Genomic DNA, 21,599 nt, shown 5'->3' with positions numbered 1-21,599 from the left:
CTTAGGTTATATATGTCTTGGAAGTTGTGTATCCACACTGGCACCATGACTTTCCCTGGTACACTAGATCGGAAGATGTCCTTCATTGTCACTGGAACATTTTTCCCTCTAAGATGCTGCTATTGAGCTGTGTTCATTATTACGGTCTTCCCTTCATGCAGACCCATGGGAGAAACAAGAAGAAAATTTACATCTCCTATGATCACACACTATAAATATTTTTAAGAATTCTCTCCTCCAGCCCTTTTCCTATGCAAATATAATTTATTTTAAATCTACTGGGGACCATCCTGGGAATATAGTTTTATGTCCTTGGCTTTCACTTAACACTAAATTTTGAATATTTTTCCAAGTCTTATGCAAACAAGATCATCAATGCTTTGAGCCATAAGAAACTTTAGAAATTATTTAGTTCTGGCCCATCATGCAAATTTTGCAAAATGAGGCACCAGAGGGCTGAGTTGTTTGAGTTTCTCCAAAATGTTTTAATACCTCAGTGACGTGCAGTCTGATCAAGCTGATGCAGAGCAGGGAAGGCTGGGCTATGCATTGCTTTGTGTACACATCAACCAAAGGCAAGTGTCTCTTGATCCCACAGAAACTGGGCTGCAAGCAGAGCTCTCCTCGCCCTTGGGTGACTTCGCTGACAAGTATGTTATCCTTACACCCCTTTCTGTCAACAGCCCCCCCTCAGGAGAAGTTCAAGACCTAGGTAGGATCCGGACACCAAAGCAAACCTGTCAGACCAGCATTGAGTCCCAAGAGAAGCTGCCTGTTTTGTGCCCTTCTTGGGGACCTAGGTGTTTTGTCAAGCTGGCGTATTTGTACTGTGGAGGCAGGAGGGGCATCAGCATAACCGCATGCCTGGGGAGAGAGCTCAACCAAGTGTGGGACTTAATCCCCAGCAAGATCAGTCACGGAGCAAGACTATTTTTCCACATGGAATGCCATCACTTGGTACTGCTGGAAATAAGCCTGCAGGGTGCATGGTTAGAAACCAAGTCCACTGCTATGTAGCCATGGGACCTGGAGCAGGTCCCTCTCTGACCTTCAGCACCCTCTTTTGTAAAGAGGGGATCCATAGCGTCCACTTGGTAGAGCCTAATGCCCCCAGCATGCATGTCAGCACCCAATAAATAGGAGCTATTGTTAATAAACTCTCCTTTTACCCTGTGCAAACAGTCCAAGACACATAGTAGGGACTCAATGGATGTTTATGGCATGAATAAGGGATGCAAGCAAATGAGGTCACACAATTTGAAACCAAACAGTCTACAGCAATAACAGTAATAACTCAACAGTTATTACTGCCACACATGATTCTGGAAAACTAGATTCCAGGTCTCTTGACATAGATAATTTCAGATTCTCCTATTCTATCATGATTTCCATCCCCCCCCTTTTTTTTTTCAATTTAATTATCAAGAGAATTGCTTTAACTTTATTCTCCACTGGGGCAAGATGGGTGGTGCCTGGGTGGTTCAGCCTGTAGAGCACCCGACTCATGATCTCAGCTCAGGTCTTGATCTCAGGGTTATGAGTTCAAGCCCCACCTTGGGCATGGAGCCTACTTAAAACAACAACAACAACAAAAACAAAACAAAACAAAAAAACTTCTATCAAGAGATGAAGATAAATACTATTCTTTCAGATAAATCCCCTATTGTTCTAAGTCATTTTATTATGATAGAATACTATTGGTTAAGTTCTTTTTCTTCATTACAGAGTAACAGAGTTCATTACAGACAATTTGGGAAGTGAAGTAGAACAGAGAAAAAAAGTAGCCAAAGTGTCTCCACCAAAAGGCAACACCTCAGAGCATGTTGGTGCTATTTCTGTGTGCACTTTGTAGTTCATTGTGACCTTACACAGTATCCAAATTTATTTCCAGCTTTTTTCATGAACATGAGGAACTGAAGTTTTCCAAAATACTCCCTCATTATTCAACCTGTTGCCAGTGTTTCACAATTTTAAATAGTGCTGAAATGAATATAATCGTTTATAAAACATTTTCCTGCAGTTAGGAAAATATTTCTCAGGCTACATTCCTAGAAGTGAATTGACTCTTTTTTAAAGAGTATGAGCATTCTTTGGTACCCATTCAAAAGGCATTCAGAAATCATAGGAGAAATTTGCAACTTTTCACCAGCCCTGGATATTCTCATAATAATTGGCAGGCTAATTTTGTTTCATTTTTTTATTTTCAAAAATGTTTATTTTATTTACAAATGGTACTGAATAGTATAAAATAGTTTTTAAATACCCATCGTTTCTCTTTAGCCTGCTATCCTACTTTGCCCAGGAATTTTGAGAGTGTGGTATGATTTTTATTAAGTTATGTGACACTACAGTTTAAGGATTAACCTTTTATCAAACAGTGAGAGATTTTTCAATGTCTTTCTATCAGCATTCTCAATTTGTTTGTATGTCTTTTGGGGGATTAAAGAGGTCTTAATTTGTATTTAGACAGCATAACAGTTTTTTTTTTTTTCCCTCATGAATTGTTATTGGATATATCCATTCAAGGACTTTTCCCATGTAGAAATCAGAGATATCCACCTCTTTTTTTTTTTTCTTAGATTCTTAGTCATTTACTTTTTTGTGTGTAGAGAGTATTGGGGTTTTGTGTGGTTGTTTGTTTGTTTTCCTATTTTTAATTGTGATAAAAAATATATGTATAATAAAATAAGATTTTCTATTTTAACCATTTTTCAGTGTAAAATTTAATGACATTCATTATAGTTATAATATTGTACAATCATCCCTGCTACCCACTTCCAAAACTTTATCACCCCAAATAGAAACTGTACACAACAAACTATAATTTCTCATTCCCTCCTGTCTCAAGCCCCTGGTAACCTCTAATCTACTTTCTGTCTCTAAGAATTTGTCTACTTTAGGCACCTTATATCAGTGGAATCATACAATATTTATCCTCCTATTGTCTGTCTGATTTCACTTTGCATAACATTTTCAAGGTTCAATCATCCTGTAGCAAGTGTCAGATGATTTTTTATGGCTGAATAATATTCCATTGTGTGTGTATATAATATTTTGTTTTTTCATTCATCTGTTGGTGGATACTTGGCAAATGGGTTGTTTCCATCATTCAGCTATTGTAAATAATTCTGCGATGAATGTTGGTGTATAAGTATCTATTTGAGTCCCTGTTTTCAATTATGTTTTTAAGTGTTTATTTATTTATTTTTGAGAGCGAGAAATACAGAGAATCCCAAGCAGGCTCTGCACTGTCAGTGTAGAGCCCAGCATGGGGCTTGAACTCACGAACTGTGAGATCATGACCTGAGCTGAAATCAAGAGTTGGACACTTAACCGACTGCGCCACCCAGGTGCCCCCAGTTATTTTGATTATATTTCTAAGAGTGGAATTGCTGACTCAAATAATAATTATACAGTTAGCTTTTTGAGAAGCCCCTGAACCATTTTCCATAGCAGCTGCATCATTCTATATTCCTACCAGTAATGTAGGAGGCACCAGTTTATCCATATCTGGGTCAACATTTGTTATTTTTCATTTTGCTTATTATCATCATCCTAGTGAATGTGAAGTTGTGTCTCTTTTGTTTTGTAATATTCCACTATATATGTGTATGTGTGTGCATATCACACCTTATTTTTTAAGTTTTTATTTTAATATACCTCATCTTCTTTATTCATTCATCTGTGGATGGACATTTAGATTGTTTCCATATCTTGGCTACTGTAAATAATGCTGCAATAAACATAGGGAGGCATATATCTTTTTGAATTTGTGTTTTTTTTTGGGGGGTGGAGAATACCCAATAATGGAATTATTAGATCATATGGTATTTCTATTTTTAATTTTTTGAAGAACCTCCATATTGTTTTCCATAGTGCCTGCAATAATTTATATCCCCAGCAACAGTGCAAGAGGGTTTGTTTTTCTCTACATTCTTGCCAACACTTGTTATTTCTTGTCATTTTGATTTTAGCCATTCTGACCCATGGAAGGTAATATCTTATTGTCTAATGTCAAGTGTCAAAACTTGCATTTCCTTGATGATGAGTGATGTTGAGCACCTGTTCATGTGTTTGTTGGCCATCTGTGGCCTTCTTTGGAAAAATGTCTATTCAGGTCTTCTGTGTACTTTTTAATCAGATCGTTTGTTTGTTTTTGGTGTTAAGCTGTAAAGTTCTTTGTATATTTTGGATATTAACTCTTTATCTGTTATTTTTTAGTGTAAATGTTTACAACTATAAAATTCCTTCTTAGCATAGCTTTCTGCGTTTCACATGCTTTGGTATGTTATGTTTTCTTTCTCACTTATCTCTAAGTATTTTTTTAATTTTCCTTGTGATCTTGTTTGACCTATTAGTTGTATGTTATTTGATTTCCACAAATTTGTGAATTTTCCAGCTTTCATTCTGTTGATTTTTAACTTCGCCCCATTGTGATCAGAGAAGGTATGCTGTATATATATTTCTTAAAATCTATTGAGACTTGATTTGTGGACAGACATATGGCCTGTCCTGGAGAATGTCCTGTGCATGGAGACATGCACAAGAGAGGAATGTATATGCTATTGTTTTGAGGTGGAGTGTTCTGTATATGTCTGTTAAATCTAGTTCCTTTTCTGTGTTGGCTGATCCTCTGTTGTCTTGCTTATCTTTTGTCTGTTATTTTTAATCAATTATTAAGAGTGGAGTGTTGAAGTTTTTGACTGTTTCTTCCTTCAATTCTGTCAATTTTCCTTCGTATATTGTGAAGGTCTGTTATTAGATGCATAAAATTTATAGTTGTTATATCTTATTTCTGTATTAAAACTTTTTAAATATATAACGTCCTTCTCCATCTCTTGTAAACTTTTTTGATTTAATGACTATTGTGTCTTATATTGGTATAGCCATTCACTCTTTTTTGGTCACTATTTGCATAAAATGTCTTTTTTCATCCTTTTATTTTTAACCTATTTGTGTCTTCAAATTTAAAGTGAGTCTCTTATAGGGGCGCCTGGGTGGCGCAGTCGGTTAAGCGTCCGACTTCAGCCAGGTCACGATCTCGCGGTCCGTGAGTTCGAGCCCCGCGTCGGGCTCTGTGCTGAGAGCTCAGAGCCTGGAGCTTGTTTCCGATTCTGTGTCTCCCTCTCTCTCTGCCCCTCCCCCGTTCATGCTCTGTCTCTCTCTGTCCCAAAAATAAATGAATAAACGTTGAAAAAAAAATTTTAAAGTGAGTCTCTTATAGACAACATATAGTTGGATCTTAGTGTTGTTGTTTTTTTTTTCTCCCATTAAGCTAAACATATGTCTTTTAATTGGGGAGTTTAATCCATTTAAAGTAATTACTGATAAGGAGAGACTTACTTCTGCCATTATGTTGTTTGTTCTCTGTATCTTAAATTTTTTTCCTTCACTTTCTGCATTGGTGTATTCTTCTTGGTTTAGTTAATTTTTATTAGGGAAGCATTTTAGTTCCCCTCTCATTTCCTTTTGTCTATATCCTATAGCTATATTTGTGTGTGTGTGGTTACATGGAGAGTGCATCTAACATCTTAAAGTTCTAACACTCTAATTTAAATTTATAGCAGCTGTTTTTAATAGTATACAAAAATCCTGCCCTATATGGCTTTGTCACCACTTACTTTCTGCTATTGATGTCACAAACTTATATCTTTACACATTGTGTGTCCCAAAACATAGATTAAAAATTGGGTTTTTATTCATTAGTCTCCAAAATCATGTAGAAAACAAAAAGCAAAGTTACAAACCAAAGGTACAATAATACTAACTTTTGTAATTGCCCACATATTTACAATATGTGGATATGTTTACTGGATATGTTTATTTCTTTATACAGCTTTGAGATACTAATCTCATAGCCTTTCATTTCAACCTGAAGGACACCTTTTAGCATTTCTTCCAGAGTGTGTCTAGTGGTAAATGAACTCCCCCAGATTTGGTGTATCTGAGAATATCTCTCTTCTTCCTTTTTGAAGGACAGTTTTGGTGGATATAGTACTGTTTCACCTTTTTTTTTTTTTTCTTTCAGCACTTTGAATATATCAACCCGCTGCCTTCTGGCTTCCAAGGTTTCTGATGAGATATCTGCTGATTATTATTGAGGGTCCTTTGTATATGATGAGTCACCTCTCTTGCTCCTTTCAAGATTTTTTCTTTGACTTTGGCTTTTGACAGTTTGATTATGTCTTGGTGTGATAAACTTGGGTCTCAAGTTTATCATACTTGGAGTATGATGCTTGGAGTTTATCACACTTTTTGGAGGTTTATATTTCTATCTTTCATCAAAAGGGGGAAGTTCCCTGCCATTTTGTGTTCGTATAATCTCTCTTGATGGTGTCCCATGGGTCCCTTAGGCTCTGTTCCCTTTTCTTTAGTTTTTTTTCTTTCTGTTCCTCAAACTCAAAACCTTCAGTTTACCTATTTTGAAGTTCACTGATTCTTTCTCCTGTTTGCTCAAATCTACTACTAAACCCCTCTAGTAATTTTTTTGTTCCCATTATTATAGTTTTTAATCTCAAGAATTCCTTTTTATGTTTTCTATCTCTTCATTGATGTATCTACTTCGTGCATATATCATCTTCTTGACTTTGTCTGTGACTTCCTCTGGCTCAAGAGTCTGCATTGTATGAATGGGAGTCTTGGTTCTTGGATTTCCCACAAAAGACTTACCTGAGGATCCTCAAATGAAGACAGGCAGAAGGAAAGTAGCAAACACAAAGCAGTTCATTAAGGACAGTGCATCCTCACGAGAGAGTGGGCAAGCCCAGAAGTGGCAACTGCACTGAGGCTACAAGGGTCTTTTCTTTTTATGTAAGCAGGGTCTTGGGTCATGGATAGGTGGTATCTTATGGGGCTTCTTCCAATCATTTGGATGGTTCCTCCCACTGTTGAGGAGGAGGGTTTTGACCCTGCAAGGTTTGTACCGGAATAATCATGGCAGCCTTCCCCCATGGTGGAAGGGGGCCCAAACTACAATGCAAATGTATTATATTGAGTCTAGGGGTTAGCCTAGGACAGAGGTGGAAGAGGAGAGCACATGTTCTGCATATGTGGCTCTTCCCGTGTCTGTCCTGGGGTCTTAGAAGCCACAAGGCCAGAATGTTGAAAGCCATGAAATCAGGATGTTGTGCCCCTGGGCTTCTAATACATAATTTATTTATCACTGTCCTTGCCTCCAGCTCATGTCTAACTATCTACTTATCAACAGCTGTTTTAAAGACTTTGTCTAGCAAGTCCACTATCTGGCCTTTCTCCGGGACATTTTCTAAATCTTTGTATACCTTGTGATTTTTTTGTAGAAAAATGGAAATTTGAATCTTATAATGGGATAACTATGGAAGTCAAATTCTCCCTCTTTCCCAGAATTTGCTGTTTTTTCTAAATTTCTGGGTTTTTTTTTGTTGTTGTTGTTGTTGTTGTTTGGATGTATTTTGTTTCTTTGATTGTTGTGAGTTGGCTGTGTGCCAAGAATCAGCCTGATATGTAAACTGAAGGTCTTCTTGGGTCCTTTCTAAGCCTGTGCCTTTCCCTGCACAGGCACAGCAACTTTCTAAATTCCCCCATATATGTGCTTACTTTTGATTGTCCAAATCCTTAAGTGTCTGACTGCCAAAAGGGAAAAATAAAGGGAGGTAAAAAAAGAAAACATGGGCACTGACCCTTCCAATACCCTGGAAGCCACTTTAGCTAAAGGAGATTGCAACAGTGGAGGTGATGGATGTAACAATGAGAGCCTGCTTCTGTGTTTGCACCTCTACAATCAGAAGGAGTGAACAGTGATGAGAACACAGATCCTTGATATTTGAAGGACAAAGTCCTCCCTGGCTCCCACAATCTACAAGCAAGTTGTTCCAGGAATAAGTGCACAGCTTCCTACCATGGGATGAGATGAGTAGCCACCAGCTAAGAGTTGAAGTTAACTGAAATTAAGCAAGATTTACCATCCATGCCTTCTCCCCTGGAAGCTGAAAACTTTCAAATACATTCCAGAATTCCAAAATGGTTCTATCTGACAGCTTCTGCCAAAGCAATTGTTGTCTAGATGGACAGAGAGATTCCTCATGCTTCACACTCTGCTATCCTCTCTGATGTCACTCAATAATGTCTGTTGACCCATAAAGTTTTTCATTTTGATAGAGTCAAATTTTTCTGTATTTTTCTTTTATTGTCTGTGCTTTTGATGTCATTTTTGAGAAACCCTAAATCCAAGCCATATACTTTTCCCCTTATGTTTTCTTCTAAGAATCTTATAGTTTTGGCCCTTACATTCAGGTATTTGATTAATTTTGAGTTAATTTTTTATATGATGTTATTAAGGGTCCAACTTCATTCTTTTGCATGTGGCTATCTAGTTTCCCCTGTATTATTTGTTGAAAAGACCATCTTTTTCCCATTGAACAGTCTTGGCCTCCTTGTCAACATGAAGATTTATCTCTGGGCTCTCTCTTCCATTGGTCTATACGTCTGTCTTTATGTCAGTATCACACTGCTTCAATTCCTGTAGCTTTGTAATGTTTGAAATCAGGACGTGTGATTCCTCCAATTTTGTTCTTCTTGCTCAAAACTGTTTTGGCTATTCTGAATCCTTTGAAATACTATATAACTTTTAGGATGAGTTTTTCCACTTTTGAAAAATGTCATTGGGACTTTGGAATTCCATTAAATCTGCAGATCACTTTAGATAGTATTGGTATCTAAACAATATTAATCATCCAATCCATGAATGGAAGATATCTTTCTACTTATTTAGGTCTTCTTTAATTAATATCTTTTATCAATGTTTGGTTAATTTCCATCACCTTGGGAGACAATGAGTCTAGGGAAGACAAGTGAGCTCTGAAGACTCATTTGCCAAAGGCATAGCTCTAAAAAGGTAATTCAGCTAGTTCACTCATTCTTTCATTCACTCATTCATTTGCTCAGTAAATATTTATGGAATGCTTATTCTGCACCAGGTAATTTGGGGATACAATGATGAACAAAAGATGCTATTCTGTAATGAAACATTTGTGGAGGACTTCTTACATGCTAGGCCCCATCTGAGCACCAGATAACAAAAACATGTCAGGGTCAGCCTTCAAGGAGTTCAATTAGGAGGTGAAACATACAAAGCAACAATACAACTGTGATACATAAGTGCCTATATGAGAGATACAGAGGCCCTAGATTTATCATGTGTATGTTGAGCTTGGAGTGCACAGGAATCAGGGAAGTATTGACCTAGGTGATGCTTGTGCTAGGTATAAATAGGAGTTTGCATGGGACAGCATGAAACAGGGTGTAGGACTGGTTGCAGGGTACATTCTCAGGAGGGGAAGCAACATACGCAAAAGAACTGAAGCATGAACTCATGAAGAGTGAGTGCGTGTTGTGGCAAAGGAAGTGTGGCTGGGATGAGGGGGCAGGGTTGATCAGGCAGCAGAGGCTTCTCACACCATGCTAAGGAGCTAGCATGTTATCGGGAAGGCAATGGATGCCCACTGAGGAATGATGAGCTTAAAACAGTGATGTATTCAGTTTCCTTTTAGAAAGAATTATTATTCTAGGAGGGAGAGCAGGTTGGAGAGGTGACATAGAGGCATCAGAGACCAGATCACTGGCATAAAGCCAGGCAAGGAACAGTGTGGGCCTGGACTCAATGTGAGAAGGGGGCAGAGGGACAGGTGTTCGAGATATTTAGGAAGCAACTGATCACCGGTAGCAGGTGTAAGAGAGAGAGGAAATAATGACACCTTGAAGTACACTGGCCCAGCTCCAACCACCCTAGAAATCTAGGTATTACCATGATGAACCCCAGAAAAACAATCCCAGGGGAACCTGATTGACTCAGTCAGTTGAATGTTCGACTCTTGATTTTGGCTCAGGTCATGATCTCACACTTCATGAGTTCGAGCCCCACACTGGGCTCTGCACTGGCAGTGCAGAGCTTGCTTGGGATTCTCTGTCTCTCTCTGCCACTCCTCAGCTTGCTCGCTCTCTCTCACTCTCTCTCTCTCAAAATAAATAAATAAATAAATAAACTTTTAAAAAATCCCAGTGGGAGTAAGCAGAACATCCTACAAGAAGCAAATTACCTCTGTTCTCCCAGTGACCCAAGTGGAGGCCCTATACCAGGGGCCTGTGGGGTATGCAGGTACCATATCTGCCCTAATCCCAGGGGTCTTGGAAGGCAGTACTGCATCCCTGAAGCAAAAAAAATCTCCTTTACAGTTTTCCTTATCACAGCCTCCCTCTCCACCGAACCTCTCATTGTGTGTTCAGGAGATGAGAGCTGTTTCTTTCCCCCCTCCTTCTTCCTGGGCCAGCTGACAGGGAGCCTTCAACAGTCATGTATACGAAGCCGAAATTTAAGTCTGCACAGCGCTTGCCCAAGCTCCTCCAGAAGGCCTGTCCTCGCACGATCAGAGGAGACCAGGGGCTGTTTGCTTTGGCTAAAACACACACACACACACACACACACACACACACACACACACAAATGCTGACGGAATAAAATGCGACACCACCATATGAAAGGTTGAATGTGAACAGTTTTGAGGTTAAAATAAGGCTGCCCTGGAGAGGATGAGGAGAAAAAAAATTGACGTTACAATTTTAGAGGCAAGGGCAGTATATGGGTATTTTTATATGTCTGGCATTCACGTGGTCTCAAAAGAGCACTATTTAAGAGAGAGAAGGCCACACATAGAGAAATAAAATGTGTCTGTATGTTTGGTGGTGTTGCTTGATGTAAACATGTCAGAGTGACTTTGTCCATGTGATGTCATCTGAGTGAAAATTACAGTGATTTTTTATACGCTATTTTTTTTCTTATCCATTCCAACGTGGTTCCAGAAAATAAGGACTGTTACACAGTAATTTGGAATCTTACTGACACCTGATCAATATATTTTCTTGAAGGTTCCATTGTGACATATAAACTCAAACTTGTCAACCTGCATTAGTGCACTGTATCTATTTAAGTGACTTTTGATCGGCTTTGCACGAGTTGAGTTATTTACGAGTACAAATTTTTATTTAAGAGCATATGTTAAAAGATCCAAACAACCAGTCTGGTGGTGGATAACCTGTCAGAATTAATAAAAGTTTTAGATTTATAGGTTTCTTTTAAAAAAAGAAATGTGGTGGCTACTGGGTGGCTCAGGTGGTTAAGTGTCCGACTTCGGCTCAGGTCATGATCTCACGTTTGTGAGGTCAATCCCTGCATCGGGTTCTGTGCTGACATCTCAGAGCCTGGATACTGCTTTGGATTCTGCCTCTCCTTCTCTCTCTGCACCTCCCCCAGTCATGCTCTGTCTCTCTCTCCTTCAAAATTAAATAAACATTTAAAAAAATTTTTTTAAGAAATGTGTTTTAGTAGGACTTCCACAGAAGGTAGGCTGATAAAAAGGTGTGTTCAAGCAGGGAGACCTGACAGGTGCCACAGGTGACACTTACCTGGTCCTGGCACTGAGCCAAATGTGTTACATTATCTCACCCAATCGTCTAAGTGACCCTGTGGGGTATAGGTACTGTTAGTATATCCATACATAGGTGAGGACACTGAGGCAACGAGAATTTAATTTATACAAGGTCACACAGCTAACAAGTGGAGAGCTGAGATCCAACCTCAAAGTTGAAAAGAGTTCTGGCTTTTGAAACATTTCACTGGACAATGTCTGGAGGGATGGCAAGACCTGTGGACTGCATGTAAGCATTCATGACATCTGGCATCTGTTCCACAAGCCTAATTGACCCCATACCCCTTATCCCTTGACCTTAGACTTCTAAAATGCAGTTGTGGAGAGAGGGCAAGACCTGCCCAAAGGAACCAAGAAAAGCAATGAACATCAACTATACATAAATAAATTGAATCAATGCTCCTAAGGTCTTTCTCTTAAACTCTACCATTTTTTCTTTCAGTCTGCTTAACATTGTTTTCTCTTTTTTTTTTTAATTTAAATTTTAGTTAACATACAATGCAATATGGGTTTCAGGAGTAGAATTCAGTGATTCATCACTTCTATACAACATCCAGCACTCATCACAACAAGTGCCCTCCTTAATGCCCATCACCCATCTAGCCCATCTCCCACCCACCTCCCTCAATCAACCCTCAGTTTGTTCTTTATAGTTAAGAGTGTTTTGTGGTTTGTTTCCCTCTCTTCTTCACCCCACCCTTCCCATATGTTCATCTGTTTTGTTTCTTAAATTCCTCATATGAGTGAAATCATATGGTATTTGTCTTTCTCTGATTGACTTATTTCACTTAGCATAATACATTCTAGCTCGATCCATGTCATTGCAAATGGTAAGATTTCATTCTGTTTGATGGCTGAGTAATATTCCAGTGTGTGTGTGTGGGGGGGGGGTGTATCACATCTTCTTTATTCATATAATATCCATATATGTGATATATATATACCACATCTTCTTTGTCCATTCATCAGTCAATGGACATTTGGTCTCCTTCCACTTTGACTATTGTTGATAATGCTGCTATAAATATAGGGGTCCATGTACCCCTTCAAATCTGTACTTTTTTATCTTTGGGGTAAATACCAAACAGTGCAATTGCTGGATCATAAAGTAGTTTTATCTTAAGTTTCTTGAGGAATCTCCCTACTGTTCTCCAGAGTGGTTGCACCAGTTTCCATTCCCAGCAACAGTGCAAGAGGGTTCCCTTTCTCTGCATCCTTGCCAACACCTGTTGTTTTTGTGTTGTTAATTTTAGCCATTCTGACAGGTGTTAGGTGGTATCTTATTGTGACTTTGATCTGTATTTCCCTGTTGATGAGTGATGTTGAGCATTTTTTCACGTGTCTGTTAGCCATCTGGAAGTCTTCCTTGGAAAAGTGTCTATTAGTGTCTTCTACCCATTTTTAAACTGGATTATTTTTTGAGTGTTGAGTTTGGTAAGTTCTTTATAGATTTTGAATACTAAGCCTTTATCAGATATGTTGTTTGCAGATATCTTCTCCCATTCCATAGGCTGCCTTTAGTTTTGTTGATTATTTGCTTTGCTGTGCAGAAGATTTTATCTTAATGAGGTCCCAATAGCTCATATTTGCTTTTGTTTCCCTTCCTTTTGGCAATGTGTCTAGTAAGAAGTTGCTCTGGCCAAAGTCAAAGAGGTTTCTGCTTGTGTTCTCCTCTAGGATTTTGATGGTTTCCTGTCCCACATTTAGGTCTTTCATCCATTTTTTATTTATTTTTGTGTATGGTGTAAGAAAGTGGTCCAGTTCTGGGACACCTGGGTGGCTCAGTTGGCTAAGTGTACAACTTTGGCTCAGGTCATTATCTCACAGTCTGTGGGTTTGAGCCCCGTGTTGGGCTCTGTGCTGACAGCTCAGAGCCTGGAGCCTACTTCGGATTCTGTGTCTCCCTCTCTCTTTGCCCTTCCCCTGCTTACACTCTGTCTCTCTCTCTTAAAAATAAATAAACATTAAAAAAAACTTTAAAATAAAAAAAGAAAAGAAAAAAGAAAGTGGTCCAATTTCATTCTTCTGCATGTCGCTGTCCAGTTTCCCAATACCATTAGCTAAAGAGACTGTCTTTTTACATTGTATATTCTTTCCTGCTTTGTCAAAGATTAGTTGTCCACATAGCTGTGGGTCCATATCTGGGTTTTCTACTCTGCTCCATTGATCTATGTGTCTGTTTTTGTGCCAGTACCATACTGTCTTGACTACAGCTTTGTAATGTAGCTTGAAATCCAGAATCGTGATGCCTCCAGTTTTGTTTTTCTTTTTCAAGATTGCTTGGCTATTCAGGGTCTTTTGTGGTTCCATTAAAATTTTAGGATTGTTTTTTCTAGTTCTAAAAAAAAATCTGGTGATATGTTGACATGGATTTAGCACTGTTCTTTCTTATAGAGGTTGCAAAGATCATCTTTTGCCCAGTCCTGGATCTGTGAAGCAGTGAGAGTTTCTGGTTTTGAAAGGCACCCTGAAGTTATGTTGGCTGGAGAGAAGGATGCATGAGTCAGCTCCAGCCCTGTCAGTGTTTGTCAAATTGCAGGGGTCATCAGATCAATTTAGTGTACCACTGCCAGTATTTTTTTTAATAAAATGAGATATAATACAATGAAAATTATTTTATGAATCTTTTATTTCAGTTAAAAATTATAAATAGAGGGGCTCCTGGGTGGCTCAGTTGGTTAAGCATCTGACTCTTGACTTTGGCTCAAGTCTTGATCTCACAGTTTGTAAGAGCAAGCCTCATGTCTGGCTCTGCACTGACATGTGGAATCTGCTTGGGATTGTCCCTCTCCCCCATCTCTCTGCCTCTACCTCACTGTCTCTCTCTCCTCTCTCTCAAAATAAATAAACTTCTTTTAAAATTATAAATATAATGTGTATACTGGGTCACATTTTAAAATGTATTTCTAAAGATTTTTTAAGTAATCTCTACACCCAATGTGGGGCTCAGACTTACAACTTCCAGACCAAGAGTCACTTCTACTGACTGAACCAGCCAGGCAACCCAAAATGTATTTCTTTTTGAAGTGTAATAAAAAATATCTGGAAGACATCATTCTTAAAAAATATATTTCCCCTAAATTGGGACATCTCTGGTCCTCTCAGTCTGGGTGAGGTCCTATGTAAATCACTCCAAATAAAACACAGAACACCTACAGTGATGGGAGCAAGTTAGTGAAGCCCTCCAGAGTATGATACAGTTTTTATGATCCCACCATCACTGACAAAGGCCTTAGTCTAGAAAGTTCTGGAGGATCGAGAAGTATTTATTAAAGAGCAGGAATGTGGGATGGAACACGTCAGGCAAGTCAAGCCCCGTTAATGCCTCTGGATCTGGTTTACTGATGACAGAGTATCAACACCAAAACAGCTGCCCCTCTTGATAGGCTGTTAGCCACAGTAGAGGAGACACACAGCAGGTATTTCTCGCCTTCAACTTCCTGTCACCATCCTCATCAACCTGCCTCTTTGGCCTGAAATCTCTCATCTTCTGCTGGATTGAATCAAAGCCCATCTTCCTCACATCACAGTACCTCCTCCACCAAATCAGGTTCCTTCTTCCAAGTTCTCACCAGACTCCAAATCTTGCCTGAGCAGTCCAGTCTCACACCAATCCCTGCCTCTTCCAACTTCCCTCAAATATCCTTGTCGCTTCTTATGGGATTGCTCGTGTTTGTGTCTGCGCCCTTTGGTTCTGTGCATATTTGTGCCTCCTCCAGCCCCCAGCCTCTGAGCTTAGACTAGTAGCTCAGAGGAGAGCCAGCCCCCACCAGGGCAAGGACCACCAACTCCCAGAGCCACACCACACAGAGCACTCAGATGCTGCGAATGTGTGGCCCATCTAGTTGATAGACTTTCTAGACAAGGGGAATGAAACATCCTTGGAAAATGGAATCTGTGCTGAGAAGGTTGTTTTAGGAAACTAGCATCTGCATCTCATGCATGCTGACTTAAAGTGCTTCTCTAAATGCAGTCTTTGACTTATATCTTGCAGCTGCTTCTATTTCATGGATTGAACCACCTGCCTCAACACATGTTTCTCTGCCTGCCTGTTACCACCACCTATTGGTTCCTAGAGGAAATGAAAAGGAGCAGTATGCCTGAGAGTATGTGCTTCTATCCAAGTTTCCAAGAGGCTTCCAGCAGCAATGATCATAAGAAGCCAACATGGAAGGAATGTGATGTCTGAGAAATGCTTTTGCCAACTGCTTCTGGTTCTGTCCTCCTGCCCCTCTTAAACATTGGTAGCTTAGGGAACTCTGCATTTGTGCAGAAAACATAAAGACAGAGGTAAGTCCCCAAAAAGAACATGAGTATAGAGAGGCGAGCTATCCACATTTTGAGAAAACCAGTGTTCCAGGCCCATGTTGCCAAGCACCTTGCTTCAGCAGAATTTTTTATCTGTAATGTATCTATTAGATTAACTGCCTTTGCCAAGGCCTAAAATACAACCCCTTAGCAAAGCAAAAACTGCATCCAGATTTTTCTGTGAGGTCTCCAGCCAATCCTTTCTCTGCATGTTGCATCAGCCTACGGACAGCCACCGAAGCAGAATCTCACATGATAAACCAAGCTACTCTCAGAAAACACAGGTATTTCCCAAAGTCGAATGTAGGCTGTGTCCCAGCCCATCAAAGGTGGAAGACTTTGCATAGAAAATTCTGGCCGTGAACCCAGGCTGCCATCTCTAACCCCAACAAAATCTGGCTAGAAGGAGCTTCAGGGAGTTGAACTCATGATGGCTTTCTCAGAGGGCAGAGGTCTAAAATTGGGCCTTTCCTGTTTCCAATTCCGATGTCTGTCACTGCGCCTGGAAACAGCCCAGCTCTTCCCAATTTTAAGAAAATTCAGCGTTGACCATTTACCACAAGAAGGTAATTTTCAATAAATAAAAGACAAACTCTTTTTAGTTGCCTATTGCTGTGTAATAAACCACTTCACAATATAGTGACTTCAAACAACTTCTTATAAAATTAAAGCAAATTATTAAGTAACACGGTATGACTTCTCGTCATTGTGAGGATTGGCTGGGGAATCCTGCTGCTCTATCTCATGTCAGCTACATGTCTTCAGCTGGGAGGGCCTAGAAAACCCAAGGCAGCCCCTCTCACAGGTGCTCCATGTGGCGTCAGCCTCCAGAACCTCTTTGCATGACTTCTCACTCTACCACGATATCCTGGATTTCCTTATAGCATGGCAGCATAGTTCCAAGGAGGCCAAAGCAGAAACTCCCACTTCTCTTAACAGGCCTGGAATTGACACAGCGCCATGTCTGTTCCATTCTGCTAGTCAGAGTAAGGCCAGCCCAGATTCAGGGGGAAGGAAACTGGACTCTGGCTATCAGTGGAAGGAGAAATTATCTCCTACAGGAGAGGAGACAACTATTGGTGCCATCTTTAAAGGCAACCTGTAACACAGACCATAACCAAGAAAAGAGAACCAGATAGGCCTCATTCTACTGCCTTCTGTGCTGAGGATATGGAGCACAGAAGTTATAACCTCACTGAGCTGCCTGTCCTCATCTGTAGAACTGAGTCAGGAATCACTACTCAGACTCTTAAATACAGAGAACAAATTGAGGGTTGCTGTAGGGGAGGTGGGTGGGGGTGGGCTAAATGGGTGATGGGCATTAAGGAGGACACTTGTTGGGATGAGCACTGGATGTTGTATGTAAGTGATGGACCACTGGGTTCTATTCCTGGAACCAATACTACACTGTATGTTAATTAACTTTAAGTTAAATAAATAAATTTAAAAAAAAAGAATCACTGGGGTGCCTGGGTGGCTCAGTCCATTAAGGGTCCAACTCTTGGTTTTGGCTCAGGTCATGATTTCACAGTTCAGAGCTCAGAGCCTGTCTCTCTCTCCCCCTTCTCTTTCTGCCCCTCCCCTGCTCTCTCTCTCTCTCTCTCTCTAAGATAAATAAATAAACTTAAAAAAAATAATCACTACTTGGAGGGTCATTAGATTAAATAAGATTCATTCCTAGGTATTTACTCAAGATAAATGAAAACATGTGTCTACAAAAGACTTGTACAAGATTATTCACAGAAATATTTTTTAATAGCTCCAAACCAGACACAACCTAACTGTCCACCTAAGAGAATGGATAAACACATTACAGCATATTCATTCAATTGACTAACATCCAGCAATTAAAAATAACAAACTTTTAAAAAGCACCAAAAAAACCCACAAAAAACTTTAAGACACACAATAATTTAGATAAATCCCAAGATTATCATATTAAGCAAAAGTAGTCAGTCACATAAAAGTACATAATGAATGATTCCATTTATATAACATCCAAAAACAGGTGAAACCAATCTGTACAAGTGGGGTGGGGAGTTGGGACTGAGTTCAAAAGGGCACAAGGAACATTCTGAGGATTGTGGAAATAGAGCCGATTTGGGGTGATGGTTATGTAGGTGTGTATACAACTGTCAAAATGTATTAAATTAAAACCTTAATATCTGTGCATTTTTATTTTAATTACACCTAAATAAAAATATAAAAACAAACAAACAAAAAGGTTAAGATCATTACAGTTAGTGCCTTGCATATGGCACATGTTTGTGGCTCAGGAAATGGAGCCAATTCCCATAAAATCCTGGAACCCACAAAGTGCCCGTGAGAACCCAATCAAAGAGGTGGTGCTATTTTAGAAGCTGCAATGTTCAAGACTGGCTCCAAAGCTCACCCTACTGTGGGTTTGCTGCAAACACAGATGTCTTGGTTACCTTTTCTTGCCTTCATTTTCTTCCCTGACCCATCTAAAATGCTGAGATTTTTTTTCCTTGAAAACAAAGATTCAGTGGAGACTAATTTCCTATTTCCAATGAAGATGAAGACATGAAGGAAAGGGCAGGTATGAGGCCCCACAAGCTAGGTTCTGAGTTTACAGGCCCCTCCTACAATAATCTTCCCTTTCTCCGATTTGATTTGTTGCAGTGGTTCTACAGAAGATATGGTGTGAGATTTGAATCCCTGGTTTCTTACACAGTGTCACCTCAGCAAGCAGGATACTGCCAGAATGGAACACCAGAGGAGAAACTGACAGGGATAAGAAAGGCTTCTGGGCAAGAACCTTCACCTATTTCTCCGTCTCACCCAGGATGGGCTCTGAGGATAGAATTGGGGGCTGGAGGAGGATGTGTCTGTATCACATATGATTCCTTCCTCTTTTCTTGAAATCTGTCTGTTTTCATCAGACTCATCCCTCCTGCCTTGAATTCTTCTTTCCCTTCCAACCTTGACAACTCAAACCTTGTGTAAGATGCTTCTATTATTTTTTTAATGGATTCCCAGACCTAGCATTCTCTTTTTCTCCTTCAGGTTTATCTCTGGCCCTATCATCAAGTCTGCTCTGGTTTGGGGTTTGCTCAGTTCACTCAACTTTTCTTATGTGATATTTTTAAACTCCAATACTTATTTATTTTGTTTCTGTTTATTTTTTATTTTAGAGAGAGTGAAAGTGCAAGTGGGAGAGAGAGACAGAGAGAGAGAGAGAGAGAGAGAGAGAGAGAGAGAGAGAATCTCAAGCAGGTTCCACACTCAGCACGGAGACCAACATGGAGCTTGATCCCATGACTCTGGGTTCATGATCTGAGCCAAAATCAAGAGTTAGACACTCATCTGACTGGGCCGCCCAGGCACCCCCCAGTACTTATTTCTAGAGGTGCATAATTCTGTCAGTTCAGAAGTCTCAGGCTTCCAGGGTCTGGGCTTTGTATTGAGAACAGGAATATAGGAAACAACAGAGAGGCTGGAGAGAACTGTGCAAAAGCATCAGCTTTACAGAATTCAGGGTTCTGGGTTGCCGTTTGGTATTAAAACATGGATGCTCACATGATAAATACATACGTGAGGCAAGATTCTGCCTCCAGTAGGGAGTCGAGGGCTCAAGGTCTCCAGATTATTCCTGAACTTGCCTCCTTATCTCTAGAGGGTGCAGGAAGAATCCTGAAGCTTGTCTCCACCTTCACTATTTGCCCACCTAACTTTCAGTTTTAATCCTTCCTACCCTCTGTTTCTATGGAAAGGGAGACAAAAAGGAATTGAATTACTCAATGTCCTAGTAGTTGTAAGGGACAGAAAACAAACTCAGATTGGGGAGTTATTAGTTTACATAACTGGAAATTCCAGCTATGTGTCTAGCTTCAGGCACAGTGAGATCCAGGAGCTTAAATTATGTTACCCCATTTCTCCCCTAGTGCTCTTTCTGTGGGCTGTATTCTTGGAGCATTCTTGCAGGGTCAGAATTGATACTCATCTTCCAGGATTAAGTGACCCCAGTGGAGAGACAGTTCTTCCTTGATATTTCCAGCAAAAGTCCAGACGGGCTCTTAACTTGGCCTGGTAATGAGCCAATCCCAGATCCAATCATGGCCATTGCACTCTGACTCACATATCCATGCAGGATTTAGAGGAAAGGTTAATCCCACCCAAAACACATGGAAGAAGGTAATTAATTAAAGGAAAATCCAGATATTACTAGTACACAGGGAGAATGAAGGTTGGTTGGGCAAAGAACAAGAGTTATACGCCTCAAGAATTGATATTACTGACCATCTATCATGGTCCAGCAGTCTGCCAGTCTCTATTCATATGCTGTCATTAAATCCTCAGAGGTAGATAGGATGGCTCCATTTTATAGATATAAAAACTAAAGGTCAGGAAGGTGAAGGCCTATAGCTTGGTGATCATAAGCTTCTCCATCTATTGGTCAAAACTGGCATCTATTTACTAGTCTCCAGCCCCACATCCCATCCCCCAGAATTCAAGAAGCAGATTCCTGTCTCTCCCTGTATCAGCATCCATGACCCTTGAGGCCTCCCACATGGCCCCTAGGTCATGATTATGGAGACTTCTCAACCCCGTTGCAAAAGAGAAAGGACCAGTTTGCCTAGCATCTACCCAATGGACACTCATGTCCTGGTCAAGGTACCAGCTCTGCCCACATTCCCAAATCTCTGTGATGATGATCATTCTCTTGTTCCCAACAAGTGGTGGAATTTAGCCCCAACTCCATGGATTTCATTTTATAGTGAAGAATTCTGAAGACACATAAAATAGGCATGTTATTGTATTTTATTCTCAACAAGCATAAGAAGGGAAAACATTAGAGATGAAACAAGAAAGTAAATTCTAGAAAGGATGGATGCTCCACCCTCACCTGGAAATGAGGCTCTCTCAACATTACTTTCAACTCAAAGTTTGTGTTTCACTATTTTTTTTAATTGAAGTATAGTTGACATACAATGATGTATTAGTTTCATGTTCACAACATAGTGATTTGACAATTCTATACATTACTTAGTGCTCACCACCTGTCACCATACATTATTACATTTTCTACTATATTCTCTATGCTGTACATTTTATCCTCACAACTTTTTAAATTTTATTTTTGACTTACTTATTTTATAACTGAAAGTTTATACCTCTTAATCTCCTTTGCTTATTTTGCCCACCCTCACCCCCTTCCCTTCTGGCAACTGCCAGTTTATTCTCTGTATTTATGAGACTGTTTTTGTTTTGTTTGTCCATTTGTTTTGTTTTTTAGATTCCACATATAAGTGAAAACATATGGTATTTTCTTTCTCTGACTAATTTCACTTAGCATTATCCCTCTAAATGTGTCCTTGTTATCACAAATGACAAGATTTCATTCTTTTTTATGGCTGAGTTGTATATACCTTATTCATTCATCTATCAATGGACATATAAGTTGCTCCCATATCTTGGCTATTTATAAGTAATGCTGCAATAAACATAAGGGTGCAGGTATCTTCTCAAATTAATGTTTTTTTCTTTGGATAAATATCCAGAAATAAAATAACTGGTTTGTATGGTATTTCTGTTTTTAATTTTTTGAGGAACTTCCATACTGTTCTCCATAGTGTACCAATTTACATTCCCACCAACAGTGCATGAAGGTTCCTTTTACTCCACAGCCTTGCCAACACTTGCTATTGCTTGTCTTTTTGATACTAGCCATTCTGGCTGGTATGAGGTGATATCTCATTATAGGTTTGATTTGCATTTTCCTGATGATGAGGTTGAGCATCTTTTTAAGTGTCAGTTGGCTATCTGTATGTCTTCTTTGGAAAAAGCTCCTCTGACCATTTTTTAATTGGA

General features: G+C 39.6%; 1 long non-coding RNA gene across 1 annotated transcript in view; it reads left to right on the top strand.

Moving 5' to 3' along the window:
• The window catches only part of LOC123580565, a 53,815-nt gene extending 37,362 nt beyond the window's left edge, over window positions 1-16,453 (top strand). Inside the window, exon 2 of the long non-coding RNA XR_006703365.1 lies at window positions 15,454-16,453. This is a non-coding gene — a long non-coding RNA (uncharacterized LOC123580565). The remainder of the gene's footprint in view (window positions 1-15,453) is intronic.
• Window positions 16,454-21,599: the final 5,146 nt, after the last annotated feature.

Source organism: Leopardus geoffroyi, chromosome A3 (assembly GCF_018350155.1).
Source record: "Leopardus geoffroyi isolate Oge1 chromosome A3, O.geoffroyi_Oge1_pat1.0, whole genome shotgun sequence".
Classification (NCBI taxonomy): domain Eukaryota; kingdom Metazoa; phylum Chordata; class Mammalia; order Carnivora; family Felidae; genus Leopardus; species Leopardus geoffroyi.
The sequence above is the reverse complement of the archived record's forward strand: the minus strand, read 5'-3'. Positions and strand labels throughout refer to the sequence as shown.